Here is a 19110-nt window from a genome sequence, read left to right as displayed (position 1 = left end):
TGAACAACCATGAACCTTTTCTTGTTTATTTAAGTTTACTTCTTCATTTTATGCACTTTAATTTCATGTAGTTAGTTTATATGGTCAAGTACTACAAGTTAGTCTTGATCTCATATCTCTTGAACAAATTAAGTTAACTTTGAAAGTTCAAGAACACACAAATAAGTTTTCTTTAAATATAACTTTGGATCTAGACTTTTGAGTCTTGGATCTTCAAGATCAAACTAAGAACTATGTTCTACTACTTATGATCTTGATTAGTTAGTTAACTTTCAAGTTTATAGTTCAATATTTCTTTTATAGTTCATATAAGTGTCAAACCTAAGACTTTGATGTAACTTTGGTTCATCAAACTACATGCAACTCTTAAGTGTGTTGTGCTTCATGCCTTAGACTTGCACTAGGGTTATGATGGTCAAGACTTGGTTAAGAGGATGTAGATACATCAATGAGTTGTACACTTGAAGCTATATGCATCAAGGATGAGAACCATGATGAACATCAAGCACCAAGACCACCGGAACTCACTTAAACTTACTGTTTCTGTCCAAAACCTACTGACCTGCTGTTTCTGTAACAGACCAGCACACCTGGGCTGTTCTAACCATGATTTTTAGATAGATCTTTTCGAGTAGATAACTTTTCATATAACACTCGTCTTAATCCGAGTTACGGTTTAGGATTTATGGCCCTCCGATCGTTACTATGTCCTTTAACGTTGTGCAGAAATTTCTGACCTACTCGCACTTAGACCGTCGCCACGGTCAAACCAAGAAGAGTTCACTTCTGTAAATTTTACCACACTTAAAAGACTCATAGACGGAGCCATGGCCACTGGTCTCACCTTAATTCAGTAAGGGTAGAGGCCGTGGTGACTGACTGAAGTCAGACTTTGTTTTAAACTACTTTCATAAACGAAACCTACTTTACGCCTTTTGTTTAATGATGAATGATGATGACCCTTAAGACCTTATTTACATACTTTTAAACCTATTAAGACGATTTACTGACTTAGTACTATCTGCCTTAGGTTGAGGACCTTCGGACCGATTACTTGCACACCTTTTTCGAACCGACTTTACGACTACATTATCATTGTGAGTTATAGCATTCCCTTTTTACTTTAACTTATTTTGGGAACTGAGAATATATGCGGATTTTATGTTTTACATACTAGGCACGAGTACTTAAACTTATATATGTGTGGGTTATACAACGGCATAAACATTCCCTTTAGCTCGGTAACGTTTAATCATTGGTTTTTGAACCGTGAACGCGAATCTTAGATATGGATCCATAGGGTTTGACATCCCCACTCGGGCTAGTCGCGCTAGCAGTCAACGAGTGTTTAATACTTCATAAACATACGCACTCGCCAAGTGTACTTTCAGGGGGTATTTTAAACGTTAAGTTAGTTACCAAGTGCCCACGGTTAAGCATATACTTTTACATACTTTGAAACGCTTGTTGTAGCACTGAAATCTCGTGGCCTACTTACATTACTGTTATACTTAAACTATAGCTCACCAACCTTTGTGTTGACATTTTTAAGCATGTATTTCTCAGGTGCTTGAGGTTGCTTCCTCTGTGTACTAGTCGTGCTGTAGAACCCGCTGCTTAGAGTTGTTATCGCATGACTACTTATCTTGCATTCAAACTTATTTTCTTTTGAAACTATGTTATGTAATGACCTTTGGGGTCACGTACACTTATTTATTGCTTCTACTTAGCAAAGCATGCTTTTGGATTGTAAAACATTTGACGTTTGTTATGACGTCACTTTTATTAATGAATGCAAACTCGTTTGAAATCGCATATAGTACTTAACCTTATAATGATCCTGTTGTTGATGGTCCGTACATGATGATTTAGTACGGGGCGTCACATTTGGTATCAGAGCATTGGTTGTGGGGAATTAGGTTGCATTAGTGAGTCTAAGACCGACCCGAGTAGGATTCACTAATAGGACTAATCTACAACTTGCTAGTTTACTTGTTTCCGCTGAGCTTACTACATGCTAATGCTTACTTTTTCTGCTATATGCCGTATGCTATTACATGATATCACTACTGCATGATGCTACTTGCTTTTGATTGCATGCTACTTTCATACGAATTGCTGTTATTGCCATGCTAGTTACTGTTATACATGATTTAAACTGTTGGCCTATTAATTGCTTGCTTTATGACATACTGACATGGAAAATTAATTTTTCCTTGTTCAGATGTAGGATGTTCCACCTACTGGCATTTCGGGTAGTACAGACTCAGACCCCGTCGCCCTACCTACTGCTACACCTGCTGCTGCTACTGTCGATACACCGGCCCCGACACCCACTAGTGATCCCGGCGCTTCTACTTCCGGAGCTGGTACTAGTGCACCTGTCCCAGTGTCTGATCCCGGACCCTCGAGGTCACAGCCCCGCATTGGTGGTATTGAGATCCCCGCGGAGTTCGGGGAAGGGCCATTTTGTAACCACATGCGCACGCCTTGCCGACGCACTCCCGACGGACGTTTAGTCGTGATTCTGCCAGGCAGACACAGACAGATGTTGGCCGCCTTCGGACGCTTCGGATTACCAGCTCAGCCACCAGTGTCACCACCACACGATTCGGATGACTCATCATCCGCCGATTCTTCATCATCATACGACTCCAGCAATGATGAGGATCCTGCTGATAGACCTATTCAGGCACCCTCCATCCCGCTGAAGAAGCAGTACCGTTTCGACGGCACCGTCATTCCAGGGGTGAATGGAGGTCGTGCTTTTACTGACGCATTTGGCCATCGTCATAGGGTTATTGCTCGTAAACGAGTTGTGCCATACCCTGCCGACCCACAGATACGTAAGGTTCCCCATTACGTATTGACTATTCCTGAAACCGTACCACTTAGATTTAGATACGGACCACTTACATCTAGGGACGTACCGTCTACATCTGGAGCCGGACCATCTACATCAGCACCACCGGCACCACCAGCACCACCCGCACCACCCACCCCACCAGCACCGCCTGCCCTACCAGCTCCCTCTAACGAGGAACTGATGAGGGAGGTTGAGATCCTCCGAGCTCGAGTCACTGAGCTTGAGGAGCAGTTGGCTCGAGGAGCAGTTCACCCGCCTTCACCGTAGGACTTTGTATTTAGATTTCATGATGTAATCTAGTTGTAGTTTCATGTATTTCATATGTATTGTACGAACCTATGCGATGTATGAAACTTATTATTATTAATGGAAATTTGCGTTGTTTACTTTTTTTTGCACAAGTGTCCTATTTACATTACTATGTGGTGATTTGTGGTACTTATATCTAGTTGCGTTACTTAATCAACATGTGTTGTGCTGTTTTCATGTTGGTTGCTATATACTATATTATTACTATACCGAATGCTGGATTTTGACTTGGGTAAAAATTTTTGTTTAGAATATCATGGCTAACGGAAGATCCACACCTACCGCTGCCCAGATTGAGGTCATGATCAACGAATGGGTCGCTGCAGCCCTAGCAGAAAGAAATCTCCAAGCTCCACCGCCACCACCACCAGTTATTCCACCCATTCGAAATGGGTGTACATACAAGGAATTCCAGAGCTGCAAACCGCATAACTTCAGCGGCACCGAGGGACCAGTTGGTCTCACCAGATGGTTCGAGAAACTTGAATCAGTATTCCGAGTTAGCAACTGTTCGGAGGACAACAAGACCAAGTTTGCATCTTACACGCTATCTGATGGCACGCTAATGTGGTGGAACACGCTAGCTCAAGCGAAAGGCATTGACGACGCGTATGCTACGCCATGGGAGGAATTCAAGGCTGCAATGATTGATGAGTATTGTCCGAGAACCGAAATCCAGAAGATGGAAATCGAATTTATGCAGTTAAAGGCCGTTGGGAATGACTTTGATGGTTACAATCGTAGGTTTTTGGAGTTGGCTTTTATGTGTCCGACCATGGTCACCCCCGAATTTAAGCGCTTGGAGAAATACTTCTCGGGACTTCCTAAGTCCATCAAGGGTAATGTTACCTCATCCAAGCCACCGAGTGTTCCCGAAGCAATGCGCATGGTGCATACTCTATTGAATCAAATCATCCTTGACGAGCCGGAGAAGGCTAAGTTTGAAACTGGTAGTAGCGAGAAGAGGAAATGGGACAACAACCACAACAATAACAACAGGGGTAGAAACTATGATCAAAACCCGGCGAAGCGACATGAAGGGTTCAGGCAAAACAACAACAACCCAAACCCCAACAACAACAACTCCAACCCGAACTACAAGGGCACGCTACCACAATGCAAGAGGTGCTACAAGCACCACACCGGGTATTGTAATGCTGTTTGTGAGAAGTGCAAGAAGAGCGGGCACATCGGTAGAGACTGCAAGACTACCACGATGACAGGGAGGCCGAACACCAACGGGCCAAAAAAGTGTTACGAATGCTGGCAGACGGGCCATTTCATAAACGAGTGCCCGAACAAACGAAAGGATGGCGGACCACCGCGTGCTAGAGCTTTTAATGTTAATGCAAGGGACGCACGCGACAACCCCGACTTGGTGACAGGTATATTCAAAATCAACAATCTTTTAGCTTCCGTCCTTTTTGATACTGGTGCCGATAGAAGCTATGTATGTAGACATTTTTGCGATAAGTTAGATTGGTCATTAGTTCCTTTAGAAGAAGGTATGCTTGTCGAGGTAGCCAACGGTAAGCTTGAAAAAGTGGACCAAATTAGCCGAGGGGCTATTATCAACATAGCCAGTGTAGATTATGAGATAGACCTGATTCCCATTAAGTTGGGAAGTTTTGATGTTATTGTTGGCATGGATTGGTTGACTAAGATAAGAGCCGAGATTATTTGTGGAGACAAAGCTCTTTGTATACCCCAAGGAGACGGTGCGCCACTAATCATTTATGGAGAAAGATGTACCTCGCAACTAAACCTCATTAGTTGCTTAAAAGAGCAAAAGATAATGAAGAAAGGACACCTTGCTGTCCTAGCGCATGTGAAAACCATCGAAACCGAGGTGAAGAATGTGAACGATGTCCGAATCGTGAATGAGTTTTCCGATGTCTTCCCGGAAGAACTGCCTGGATTACTGCCACAATGAGCCGTAGAATTTCAGATCGACTTAGTGCCAGGAGCTGCACCTGTAGCTCGCGCACCTTATAGACTCGCACCTTCCGAGATGCAAGAATTACAGAGTCAACTACAAGAGCTGTTAGACCGAGGATTTATTCAACCAAGCTTCTCGCCTTGGGGCGCACCTGTGTTGTTTGTGAAGAAGAAGGATGGATCCTTCCGTATGTGTATCGACTACCGTGAACTCAACAAATTGACTATCAAGAATCGGTATCCTCTTCCACGAATTGACGATCTTTTTGATCAACTACAAGGATCGAGCATTTATTTAAAGATCGATTTGCGATCCGGATATCACCAGCTGAGGGTGAAGGAAAGTGACGTGATGAAAACTGCATTCAGGGCCCGTTATGGTCATTATGAGTTTCTCGTGATGACATTCGGTTTGACAAATGCACCTGCCGTGTTCATGGACCTCATGAATCGTGTCTGCAAGCCTTACTTGGACAAGTTTGTTATCGTCTTCATAGATGATATCCTCATCTACTCTAAGAGCGAAGAAGAACATGAGCAACACCTCCGATTAGTGCTAGAACTCTTAAGACAAGAGCAACTTTACGCCAAATTGTCCAAGTGTGAATTTTGATTGAAGGAAGTACAATTTTTGGGTCATGTTGTAAGCGACCAGGGTATCAAAGTTGATCCCGCCAAGATTGAAGCCATCAGCAAGTGGGAGACCCCCACTACTCTGACGCATATTCGCCAATTCCTAGGTCTCGCCAGTTATTACCGAAGATTCATCGAAGGATTTTCTCGGATTGCGCGTCCTTTGACCGCACTGACTCACAAGGGCAAGAAGTTCATTTGGGAACCCGCACACGAATCAGCATTTCAAACTTTGAAGAAGAAGTTAACCACCGCACCTATCATATCACTTCCTGAAGGCAGTGACGACTTTGTTGTTTATTGTGATGCATCGAAGAGTGGTTTTGGTTGTGTACTGATGCAACGATCAAAAGTTATTGCCTATGCCTCCCGACAATTGAAGATTCATGAGCAGAACTACACTACTCACAATCTTGAACTTGGAGCCGTTGTCTTTGCGCTTAAATTGTGGAGACACTATTTGTATGGAACTAAGAGTACTATCTTCACCGATCACAAAAGTCTCCAGCACATCTTCGATCAGAAGCAACTGAATATGAGACAGCGTCGATGGATTGAGACGCTCAACGACTACGATTGTGAACTTCGCTATCACCCTGGCAAGGCCAATGTTGTAGCTGACGCTTTAAGCCGAAAGGAGAGGATGGCACCTCTTCGTGTTACGACTCTGAACATCACCATCCATTCGAACCTCAACAGCCAGATCAGAGTAGCCCAAGATGAGGCTCTCAAGGAGGAGAACATATCTCATGAACATTTGAACATACTTGTCTCTCGATTCGAGGTTAGGGAGTCTGGACTCCGATGTTATGCCGGAAGAATTTGGGTACCTTGTTATGGAGATCTACGAAACCTGATACTTCATGAAGCACACAAATCGAGATATTCGATTCATCCTGGAGCGGGCAAAATGTACCACGACCTTAAAGAACAGTATTGGTGGCCGAATCTTAAGAAGGACGTTGCGACTTATGTTGGTAAGTGTTTGACTTGCTCGAAGGTTAAAGCCGAGCATCAGAGATCTTCTGGGTTACTTCGGCAACCGGAGATCCCACAATGGAAGTGGGAAAGGATAACAATGGATTTCATCACCAAGCTACCAAAGACGGTGGGCGGATACGATACTATTTGGGTTATTGTTGACCGCCTTACCAAATCTGCACACTTTCTAGCGATGAAGGAAACGGATACAATGGAGAGACTTTCTCAACTAAACATCAAAGAGGTTGTATCTCGTCATGGTGTACCTTTATCGATCATCTCAGATCGCGATCCCCGTTTTGCTTCTAGATTTTGGCGTTCTTTACAAGAAGCCATGGGAACTCGTCTTGACATGAGTACTGCATATCATCCTCAAACTGACGGGCAAAGTGAACGAACGATTCAGACCTTGGAAGACATGTTGCGTGCATGTGTCATCAATTTCGGAAAGGCCTAGGAGAGGCATTTGCCATTAGCCGAATTCTCGTACAACAACAGTTATCACTCTAGCATTAATGCTGTACCTTTTGAAGCATTGTATGGCCGTAAGTGCTGATCTCCTATTTGTTGGGCCGAAGTAGGCGAAAAGCAAATCACCGGACCCGAGGTAGTCCACGAAATGACGGAGAAGATTGCTCAGATACAAGCGAGACTTAAGACTGCCCGCGATCGTCAAAAGAGTTATGCTGATCTTAAACGTAAAGACTTTGAATTCAACATTGGTGATCGTGTTATGTTGAAGGTTGCACCTTGGAAAGGTGTGATCCGTTTTGGAAAACGTGGGAAGTTAAACCCACGATACATTGGTCCTTTTGAAATTTTGGAACGTGTTGGACCCGTTGCTTACCGTTTGGATCTACCAGCACAATTGAGCTCAGTTCATCCTACCTTCCACATGTCAAACTTGAAGAAGTGTCTTGCTGCACCTGAACTTATCATACCACTTGAGGAACTTACTATTGACGACAAACTCCACTTTATGGAAGAACCAGTTGAGATTATGGATCGTGAGGTCAAAACTTTGAAACGCAACAAGATTCCGATCGTCCGAGTACGATGGAATGCCAAACGAGGACCTGAGTTTACTTGGGAGCGAGAGGACCAAATGATGCGGAAGTATCCTCACCTTTTCCCGAATCCTCCATCACCTTCAGCTTAAAATTTCGGGACGAAATTTTCTTTAACAGGTGGGTAATGTAACGACCCTGGATTTTCCAACGTTTATTTATTAATAATTGTTATTATTAATACGTGTGATTAAATGAATGTATGTTATTACATTTACATGTTGCCATGACTATACGTACTTGACTTTAATTGCCCGAAACGTCTTTGTGACACCCGAAACTTTCACGAATAATATTTTTAGATATTATTTGCATTCATGATTAGTTTTATTAATCATTTTAATTAACTAAGGTTATTAGTTATTTACTTGGGCTTTAATTGGGTTTATTTGTTAAATACTTGAACTTGGGCCTTGTTAGTGTTAATGGACTTGAGTAAGCCCAACCTACTTATGTTAATGGATTAACTAGCCCATGTTTACAACTTGTAAGTATCATGTTAAGATGGAACTAGTTTGTTTAAGGCTTTAAGAATCTAGTTAGCAACTTATCCCCATGCATGGCCATCCATTAACCACCTTTTATGAGCTTTACATGTAAGTGACTAGTGTGTAATCTCCTCTTCCCTTCCCCCACTTGAACCGTCGGCCTAGCACTCTTACAAGGGGTTTTTGGTTTTCAATTTTCATTACTTACATTCACTAGTTTCTCTCATTCAAACTCACACACACATACTTCTCATTTTACTTCCAAACTTTTCTATCATTTCTCTTATCCTTTTGTAAGTAACTTTAACTTGTTCTTCCTTTTCTTTCTTTCTAAAACCGCCACCAAGGACTCTCATAATCATCATGATTCTTTGATTGTTACAATCTTTTGTTAGTTGTAGTTGTTACTTGATTATTGTTACTTACTTACTAGTTATTATCTTTCTTTACTTACATACTTACAAGGATCAAACTTCTTAGTTTAATTCTTCTATTATCTTGTATTTTCAAGAACACAAGAACATAAACTCACTAGTTTATGATTCTACTTCAATTGTTTCAAAAGTTGCAAGTTCCATGTGTTGATTAAAGACATACTTGAAGCTCATGAAGTAAACTTTAAAGTTTACTTTCTAAAGATCAAACTTTGGTTTGAATCTTTAAAGTATGAACAACCATAAACCTTTTCTTGTTTATTTAAGTTTACTTCTTCATTTTATGCACTTTAATTTCATGTAGTTAGTTTATATGGTCAAGTACTACAAGTTAGTCTTGATCTCATATCTCTTGAACAAATTAAGTTAACTTTGAAAGTTCAAGAACACACAAATAAGTTTTCTTTAAATATAACTTTGGATCTAGACTTTTGAGTCTTGGATCTTCAAGATCAAACTAAGAACTATGTTCTACTACTTATGATCTTGATTATTTAGTTAACTTTCAAGTTTATAGTTCAATATTTCTTTTATAGTTCATATAAGTGTCAAACCTAAGACTTTTATGTAACCTTGGTTCATCAAACTACATGCAACTCTTAAGTGAGTTGTGCTTCATGTCTTAGACTTGCACTAGGGTTATGATGGTCAAGACTTGGTTAAGAGGATGTAGATACATCAATGAGTTGTACACTTGAAGCTATATGCATCAAAGATGAGAACCATGATGAACATCAAGCACCAAGACCACCGGAACTCACTTAAACTTACTGTTTCTGTCCAAAACCTACTGACCTGCTGTTTCTGTAACAGACCAGCAGACCTGGGCTGTTATAACCATGATTTTTAGATAGATCTTTTCGAGTAGATAACTTTTCATATAGGACTCATCTTAATCCGAGTTACGGTTTAGGATTTATGGCCCTCCGATCGTTACTATGTCCTTTAACGTTGTGCAGAAATTTCTGACCTACTCGCACTTAGACCGTCGCCACGGTCAAACCAAGACGATTTCGCTTCTGTAAATTTTACCACACATAAAAGACTCATAGACGGAGCCATGGCCACTGGTCTCACCTTAATTCAGTAAGGGTAGAGGCCGTGGTGACTGACTGAAGTCAGACTTTGTTTTAAACTACTTTCATAAACGAAACCTACTTTACGCCTTTTGTTTAATGATGAATGATGATGACCCTTAAGACCTTATTTACATACTTTTAAACCTATTAAGATGATTTACTAACTTAGTACTATTTGCCTTAGGTTGAGGACCTTCGGACCGATTACTTGCACACCTTTTCCGAACCGACTTTACGACTACATTATCATTGTGAGTTATAGCATTCCCTTTTTACTTTAACTTATTTTGGGAACTGAGAATACATGCGGATTTTATGTTTTACATACTAGGCACGAGTACTTAAACTTATATATGTGTGGGTTATACAACGGCATAAACATTCCCTTTAGCTCGGTAACGTTTAATCATTGGTTTTTGAACCGTGAACGCGAATCTTAGATATGGATCCATAGGGTTTGACATCCCCACTCGGGCTAGTCGCGCTAGCAGTCAATGAGTGTTTAATACTTCGTAAACATACGCACTCGCCAAGTGTACTTTTAGGGGGTATTTTAGACGTTAAGTTAGTTACCAAGTGCCCACGGTTAAGCATATACTTTTACATACTTTGAAACGCTCGTTGTAGCACTGAAATCTCGTGGCCTACTTACATTACTGTTATACTTAAACTATAGCTCACCAACCTTTGTGTTGACATTTTTAAGCATGTATTTCTCAGGTGCTTGAGGTTGCTTCCGCTGTGTACTAGTCGTGCTGTAGAACCCGCTGCTTAGAGTTGTTATCGCATGACTACTTATCTTGCATTCAAACTTATTTTCTTTTGAAACTATGTTATGTAACGACCTTTGGGGTCACGTACACTTATTTATTGCTTCTACTTAGCGAAGAATGCTTTTGGATTGTAAAACATTTGACGTTTGTTATGACGTCACTTTTATTAATGAATGCAAACTCGTTTGAAATTGCATATAGTACTTAACCTTGTAATGATCATGTTGTTGATGGTCCGTACATGATGATTTAGTACGGGGCGTCACAAAAAACCAGACGGACATATTGAATAATCCAGGACAAAGGACAATTAACCCATGGGAATAAACTAAAATCAACACCTCAAACATCATGATTATGGAAGTTTAAATAAGCATAATTCCTTTATTTTCATATTTAATTGCACTTCTAATTATCGCACTTTTATTTATTGTCATTGTATTTAATTGCACTTTTAATTATCGTACTTTTCAATTATCGCAAGTTTATTTTCTCGCACTTTTATTTATCGCAATTTCATTATCGTTATTTATTTTACGCTTTAAATTAAGTCTTTTATTTATTTAATATTTTACATTAGGTTTTAACTGCGACTAAAGTTTTAAAATCGACAAACCGGTCATTAAATGGTAAACCCCCTTTTATATATTATTACTATATATAATATATTTTGTACAAATATAATTGTTTAAAAATATAGTGTAAAATAAGTCGTCTCCCTGTGGAACGAACCGGATTTACTAAAAACTATACTACTCTACGATTAGGTACACTGCCTATAAGTGTTGTAGCAAGGTTTAGGTATATCCATTCTATAAATAAATAATAAATATCTTGTGTAAAATTGTATCGTATTTAATAGTATTTTCTTATAAATATATAACTATTTCGTATACACCTCTACGCACATCAAGTTTTTGGCGCCCCTGCCGGGGAACCGGCGAAACGCTATATTTTTAAAATATATTTGTATATTATTTTTTAGAAAAACAATATAAAATTCCTTTAAAAAAAAAAAAAAAAAAAAAACTGGAACCCAGGCCCATGCGATCGCATGAGCCGGGTGTTGTAAAACCATGCGATCGCATGGCCTGACCTGACACGCCCTACTGAACCTGCCGACAGAATTACGGATTATTATTAATTATTATTAATATTAAACCCTAATTAGGGTTAGTTATTATATTAATTAATTTTAGATATTAATTAATTTGTATATTTAGTTTATTTAGTTTTAATAAATTATAAAATTAATACTTTTATAAAATAAATAATATAAAAATAATATTTTTATAAAAATTGTACTTTTTACAACTTTAAGATTATTTTTATATTTTGTATCTTTTTATTTGTTTTAAGAGTAATATTTGTATTTTATCGCTCGTACTTAGTTTTAAACTTAATTTTTGCCATAGTTATTTTTATTTTTAGATTTTTAGGCTTTGCCGTAAAATCCCTTAAGTGCTTTTTCTTTAGACTAAGATTTAGGTGCTTTAGAGTTTTGCGACGCCGTTTTTTAGTACCTTTTTAAATTATTGCCATTTTGGGATATAGTATTTCTTTTAAGCTTTTATATTTTTAGACGCAACTTTTAATTTTTAGTTTTTAGTTCCTTTTTAAGTTTCGACGAGCTACTTTCTTATTTTTATTTTTCGACGTTTTTCGACGCGCTCTTTTTCTTTCTTATTTCTCGACACTCTAGTTTTTAGGACATAGAATTTTTCTATTTCTTCTCTAAAATTTCTTTAAATTTCAACGAAAAATTATTTTAAGTGGTTGAATTGATAGACATCAAAATTTTCTGCTTCGTAGTAATAGTTGGATTTGTTAGTGGCTGAGTTGTGAGCTTCCGATTTAAAGGGTTCTGGCTCCCTGCTGCATCTATTGGCTATTCGAAACGTGGGCAAAAGCAGAAAAGTCTATTAATTTGATAACTTATATAATTTTTATATTTATAACTAATAGGATAATTAAAGTTTGGTAATAAGTGTAGTATGGAAAACCTCGAAAATGTCTTGGAAACTCTTTATGACATCCGAAATCAATTTAATCAATACTCTCAAACGAGTGTTGATGACAATTCGTTCGGTCAATCTTGGATCACGAATGATGAAACAATAACTGGTTGTGAAATCTGTGGAGATTATCACTCAACATGGGAATGTTATTATTTCGTTCCTATGGAAAATTACGCACCCACGGAACCTGAATGGAACGATTATGAAGAATACAATTCAAATTGGGATTATTCCCAAGAATATATCCAAACTCAACAACCAGAAGACGAGGAGAATTATGTGTCTGAAAATTCTTTAGATTATATGAAAATCAAACTCGAAGAACTCGATGCTCAAAATGAACAAATGAAAGAGTTTGTAAATAGGCAAGCTGAAACTCTATCAGATTACACACCTGTTAATATGAGGAGTATTATGCAAGAAAAACTCATATCATCAAATTTTGACTCCAATTAATATCTCTAAGATGAGTAAAAGCACAGCGGAAGATTTCTTTCATACCTGAGAATAAACATGCTTTAAAGTGTCAACTAAAAAGTTGGTGAGTTCATTAGTTTATCATAAACAAACATTTCATAATTTTAATAGACCACAAGATTTCATATTTCCAATTCTCATAAATAAACGTCCCATGCATAGAGACAAAAATATCATTCATATGGATTGAACACCTGGTAACCGATATTAACAATATGCATATAGAATATCCCCATCATTCCGGGATCCTCCTTCGGACATGATATAAATTTCAAAGTACTAAAGCATCCGGTACTTTGGATGGGGCTTGTTGGGCCCGATAGATCTATCTTTATGATTCGCGTCAATTAGGGTGTCTGTTCCCTAATTCTTATATTACCAGACTTAATAAAAAGGGGCATATTCGATTTCGATAATTCAACCATAGAATGTAGTTTCACGTACTTGTGTCTATTTCGTAAAACAGTTATAAAAGTTGCGCATGTATTCTCAGTCCTAAAACTATATATTGCAAAAGTATTTAAAAGGGAGTAAATGAAACTCACGTATATAAATATTGTAAAACAGTTAATAAAGCATTTGCACGTATTCTCAGCCCAAAAACGTATATAAAAAGGGAATAATGAAACTCACCTAATGTATTTTGTAGTAAAAATACATATGACTATATTGAATAATGCAGGGTTGGCCTTAGATTCACGAACCTATATCATTTGTATATTTATTAATATACATAATTGTAATCGAACAAATATGTATAATATATCCTTAAATTATATATTATGTATATATTTATCTGATTAATGTTATATTAAAAATACCTAATTTATTTTATATGTATATTTATATAAAATTTGATAATATTATTAATACATACCTATATGTAATATAATTATATTCTCACATGTATTTTATTCACTTGTCATAAAATTATCAATGATAATAAAATAATTTTTAATAAAAGGATAGTTTTAATAACATGTTAATTTTAGTAATACTAATAATATAAATGATAGTACTAATAATAAATTTAGTAATGATAATGAAAATGATAATTTTAATACAGTTGGCAAAATGATAAAAAATAATATTTGTAACGATATTAGTAATTTTAATAATAATTATAGTTTTAATAGTAATTTTTAGTGATCATATTAATAATAATACTAATAATGGTGTTTAAATGATAATTCTATTACTAGTATTAATAATAATGATACTTAGTAATACTTATTGATAATACCTAGTAATAACAATAATATTAGTAGTATTAGTTATATTAGTGATAATAATAGTTGTATAATTATTATTTGTGATAATAATAATAATTTACATCATAACTAAAATAATTATTAGTAATGATAATAAGTTTTACCATAACAATTATAAAACCCTATTCATAATAACAATGATATCACTACTAATAATCCTCATATCATTAATAATAATAATAATAATAATAATAATAATAATAATAATAATAATAATAATAATAATAATAATAATAATAATAATTACAATAATAATAATGATAACAATAGCAATAATAATAGTATTTATAACAATATTAATAGATATATAAAAACAATAAGAAGTATACCCTTGTTATGGAGTTTTTACAAAAAGAGTGCTCTAGCCCGGAATCGAACCTGAGACCTCTCGGTTACACACAAACATCTTGACCAACGAACCATAGCAAGTTTTCTGATTACTACTTGACCTATTAACATATAACCCGTACTTTCTGTGTTCTATACCTTCTTCTCCATCTTAATCAATTTAACCATAATCCAACATACTTATTAATTAGTTATCTAGACGATTTTGAACTTTCAAACAATAAAAAAAATAAATGATTCTATTATTTGAAAAAAAAAATAATAATAACACAAACACAGCCTTGTTCGTCGCTGTTAGGAAAGAAAAAAAAAATAGTGATTACGAATTAAAGAACGTTTTAAGCTATAATTATAACATGAAGTAGTTTAGAAAACCTTCATGTAAAATTTACAATTCCTCAATTTGACCTGAAACATAACAGAAATCTCGAATTCGATTGAAGAACATCTGTTGACTTTTTTTTGATTTAAACTTTGACTCCAAAATTCTCGATTAATACGAGGAATTGGAACTTTATACTTTGCAGACAGATTGTTTAGAGTAATCCTAACAAAAATACATTAATAGTTTTTGAAATAGAATCGAATTCGAGGTTTTGATTTAAATGAGGCAAGAACAGAGGTCGGTTTCTTTTTTTCTTTTTTTTTTATTTGATTAAAAAAATGAGATTAGTAACGTGAAAGAGAATTTTTCTGTTGGCTTGGGTGATTGTAATAGACTCCAGAGTGTGTGATTGTGTTATAGCAGATAGTTGTACTCGACAAGAATTATTCAATTTAGAAAAAAAATAGATGAAGCAAAACAAAAAAATAAAATAAAAATAAAGGTAGAAAAAGACCTTCAACTGATTTTGTCTGTGTTTGATATCCGATTTGGACTGGAATCAGTATTGGAGACCAAAGTATCACTTTATCACAATTGGATAGGAAAAGGAACAAACTTGTACGATTTATATGCCATTTAATTTAAATAATAATTAATATATATTAATAATAATAATATTATTAGATAATATTAATTACAGAAATAATGATAATATTATTAATAAAATACTAATAATAAAAATGGTAATAATATGATAACATTTATAATAACAATAATGAATATCTTAATAAAATAATAATAATCGTATTAATAAGACACCAATACTAATACATTTAAAAATAATTATAACAATAATAACTTGATGATATTGATAATAACAAAAGATGATAAAAATAATATTAATGATAAGTTCTTTTATTTTAACAATCTTAATAATTTTTAGGAATAATGATAATACTGATAATAATAATAATATTATTAATAATTATATTAGTGATAACAAAGGATCCAAATTTTTCTTTTACTAGTTATGATAATAATGATTTTAGTAATGATATCAATAACATTAGCAATTAAAGATTTCCAATTTCATATATATACATATATATAATATATAATATTATTAATACTGATATTAATATTAATCCTGATTAATAGCATCTATCATTTAACTTGGATTTTAATATATTAAAATCACATATTATAATTTACGTAATATAATACAAATAATGCTTATATCTCATATATATATATATATATATATATATATATATATATATATATATATATATATATATATATATATATATATATATATATATATATATATATATATATATATATATATATATATATATATATATTCTATTATGCATAACATAATAATTCTTTATATAAATCCTATTTACTTATATACAGCTTTATTTTAATAATCACTTTACCATTTATTCCGAATACCGTTAAAAAGAATAGATTTCTCAAATCATAGTGGACCTCACAACAGAGACCTTAATCATATCACAGTGTATCTGATAATTCAATCATTTGAGATTAACTTTTAATTTCGTCTATAATTATATTAAATATATGTTGAAGCAAGTATGTTCATGTAAAGTATTATACATCTAATACTTCGTTAACATTTTCAATTAATATAACTAGATCTTATATATACATATCTATACACATAAATGTTCATGAATCGTCGAGCACAGTCAAAGGGTAATTGATTATATGAACATAGATTTCAAAACTTTCGAGACTCAACATTACAGATTTTGCTTATCGTGTCGGAATCATATAAAGATTAAAGTTTAAATTTGATCAGAAATTTCCGGGTCATCACAGTACCTACCCGTTAAAAGAAATTTCGTCCCGAAATTTGATAGAGGTCGTCATGACTAACAGTAAGAATGTTATTATGACGAATATACGTTGATATATAGAGTTTTATCATGATTAAGAAATACGGATAAAATAATTCGATTTCTCGAAGCGTATGAGTGAAGCTATCATAAAAGAGCGAAATGAGCAAATGTAGAATCGTTTTAACTGATGATGTAGTTATGATTGGTTTCCAAAATTTAAGGAATTTGAAGAAAATCTTTGTAATAAGATTTGGTTCTTCGGCGATTAAGGAAATTAGAATCTTCTTTGATTAAATCCAATAATTTGATTCGATTGCTCTGTCGGATATTTCACTATAAATCCACCCCCTTCGCTTCCTTATTTTAATATATCTCACATCTTCTATTCTTTCTCTTCGATTCATACTTTTAAAGCATTTGTCAATATGCTCCATCCAGTGCTGATTCTCGATATACTTCTAACTTTCATATCTGTCACCCTTCTTTTTCATTTATCACCGGAGGAAGTTAGTTTCTGCTACCATTACCTTGGGGTTTTAGTGTTTTTCATTCTCCCGTGTCTTTATATTGTTATACGCATTGATATACACGGTTTGTAAATTTCGTGGTTGTTATCGGGCTTTATATTCTCCATTATATCTCGGAGCCTCATGCTTTCATTTTCTCTTCCTGACTTTGAGTCAAGCGAGTAATGGTCCAGAATTCGTAGATATGAAGTTTTGGATGAACATAGTTAATGTTCTAAGAAGGAAATCGTAATGGCACGATCTTGATTTGGTAAAGTACTAGAATATCCGGAAAGATAGAACCATCAAGAAGATATGTTCTTAATATGTTTAGAGATTGGGTAGAATGTAAGAGTCGTGTAAATGGCACATGATGATATTATAATCTGTGAATCATCATGTCCCATTTAGAAACTCAGCATGTCTTACTGTAATATAATCACGTTGATCAAGTGTCATTATATTATACTAACTCATGCATCAGTCCCCAACATTACCTCAATAACATTCATATTTTAAGCTTGATAGTTTACAGAATATAGAAACTAATAGTTCCTATATGATGTAACACTGATAGCACGAAGAGATTATTGATTTCAGATAAGAATAGTTATGAAAATATCTTCAGAAATATGGAGGATATTTGTAATGAAAGATACGATAATATCTTTGGATATCTAAGATTAGAGGATGATGGAGACTATTGTTCGCAAGGGTTTAGAGTAATGAGCAAGATATTAGCTAAAGACTTCAACAGGCATTGAATCATTTGGATTCTTTGAAGTCAAACTTATTCTTTGTGATTTGTTCACGTCTTCCTGCACAGTTTCGCATACTCCACCTTTCGGTACTAAATTTTCTATTGAGTGTTTCCAATACTCCATTCTTTATCATCAAACTTTCGACGGTTAAGGTCGTGTACAGTTTTTGCTGCTGTATTTAGCTTTTTCAGAATTTGTGGTATTGATTTGTAGACTGGGTGCTTTTCAGAATTTCAGAATGGAAGATCATAATTTTTTTTTAAGAGATAAATGTTATATGTATGCTTATAACTGTTGATGTAGGCATGCTGCGAGTTTTCAAAGTACTGATTGCTGATTTCCGCTAATTGGTATAGTAGTCCTCGTTACAAGATGTGGATGAGTACATGATGAGACTTCAATAGATAAATATAGTGATTTGTCAGAGGGATTTAAACCAAGGAGCGACGAGGTTGCTGGTACATCTGCTGGTAATATGGTGGAATATAAAAGGTTCCCCGGTAATAATAAAAGAGCACACACATATATATATATATCAAGGTGTTATTAAGGTTATTTCGAACGAAAAGTCGAAGTTGACTTGCTGAAGCTGTGACAAAATTGGCTAATTTTGAAAAGGGATTGTAAAGTTATTTTCTGTAATAACAATGCTAAAAGAGCTAGCTCAGGTACGTTTTAAACGTTTACTCGGGTTCCGAGTGTTTTCAGGTGCATAACTATATGTATCAATCTTTTCTTCCGTAGATGAAGTGCGGTTGTTTCATCCTCTCAATCGAGGTGTTTTCAAGAATTATGAAAGGTTTGAACGCAGATTGTAATCGTTAAGATACAAATGAGGTTTAAGACGAAATCAAGTGGCAAACTTGAAGAATTTTTTAGTTTCATATGTTATAATCAATATTTTAATTCATTTTTAATTGTCCAATGTCATTAGTCCACAGTCGATAGTTCTCTGTTAACAGTCTAAT

The sequence above is a fragment of the Rutidosis leptorrhynchoides genome, chromosome 3, assembly GCF_046630445.1.
Source record: "Rutidosis leptorrhynchoides isolate AG116_Rl617_1_P2 chromosome 3, CSIRO_AGI_Rlap_v1, whole genome shotgun sequence".
NCBI lineage: Eukaryota > Viridiplantae > Streptophyta > Magnoliopsida > Asterales > Asteraceae > Rutidosis > Rutidosis leptorrhynchoides.
This window is presented reverse-complemented; position numbering follows the sequence as displayed.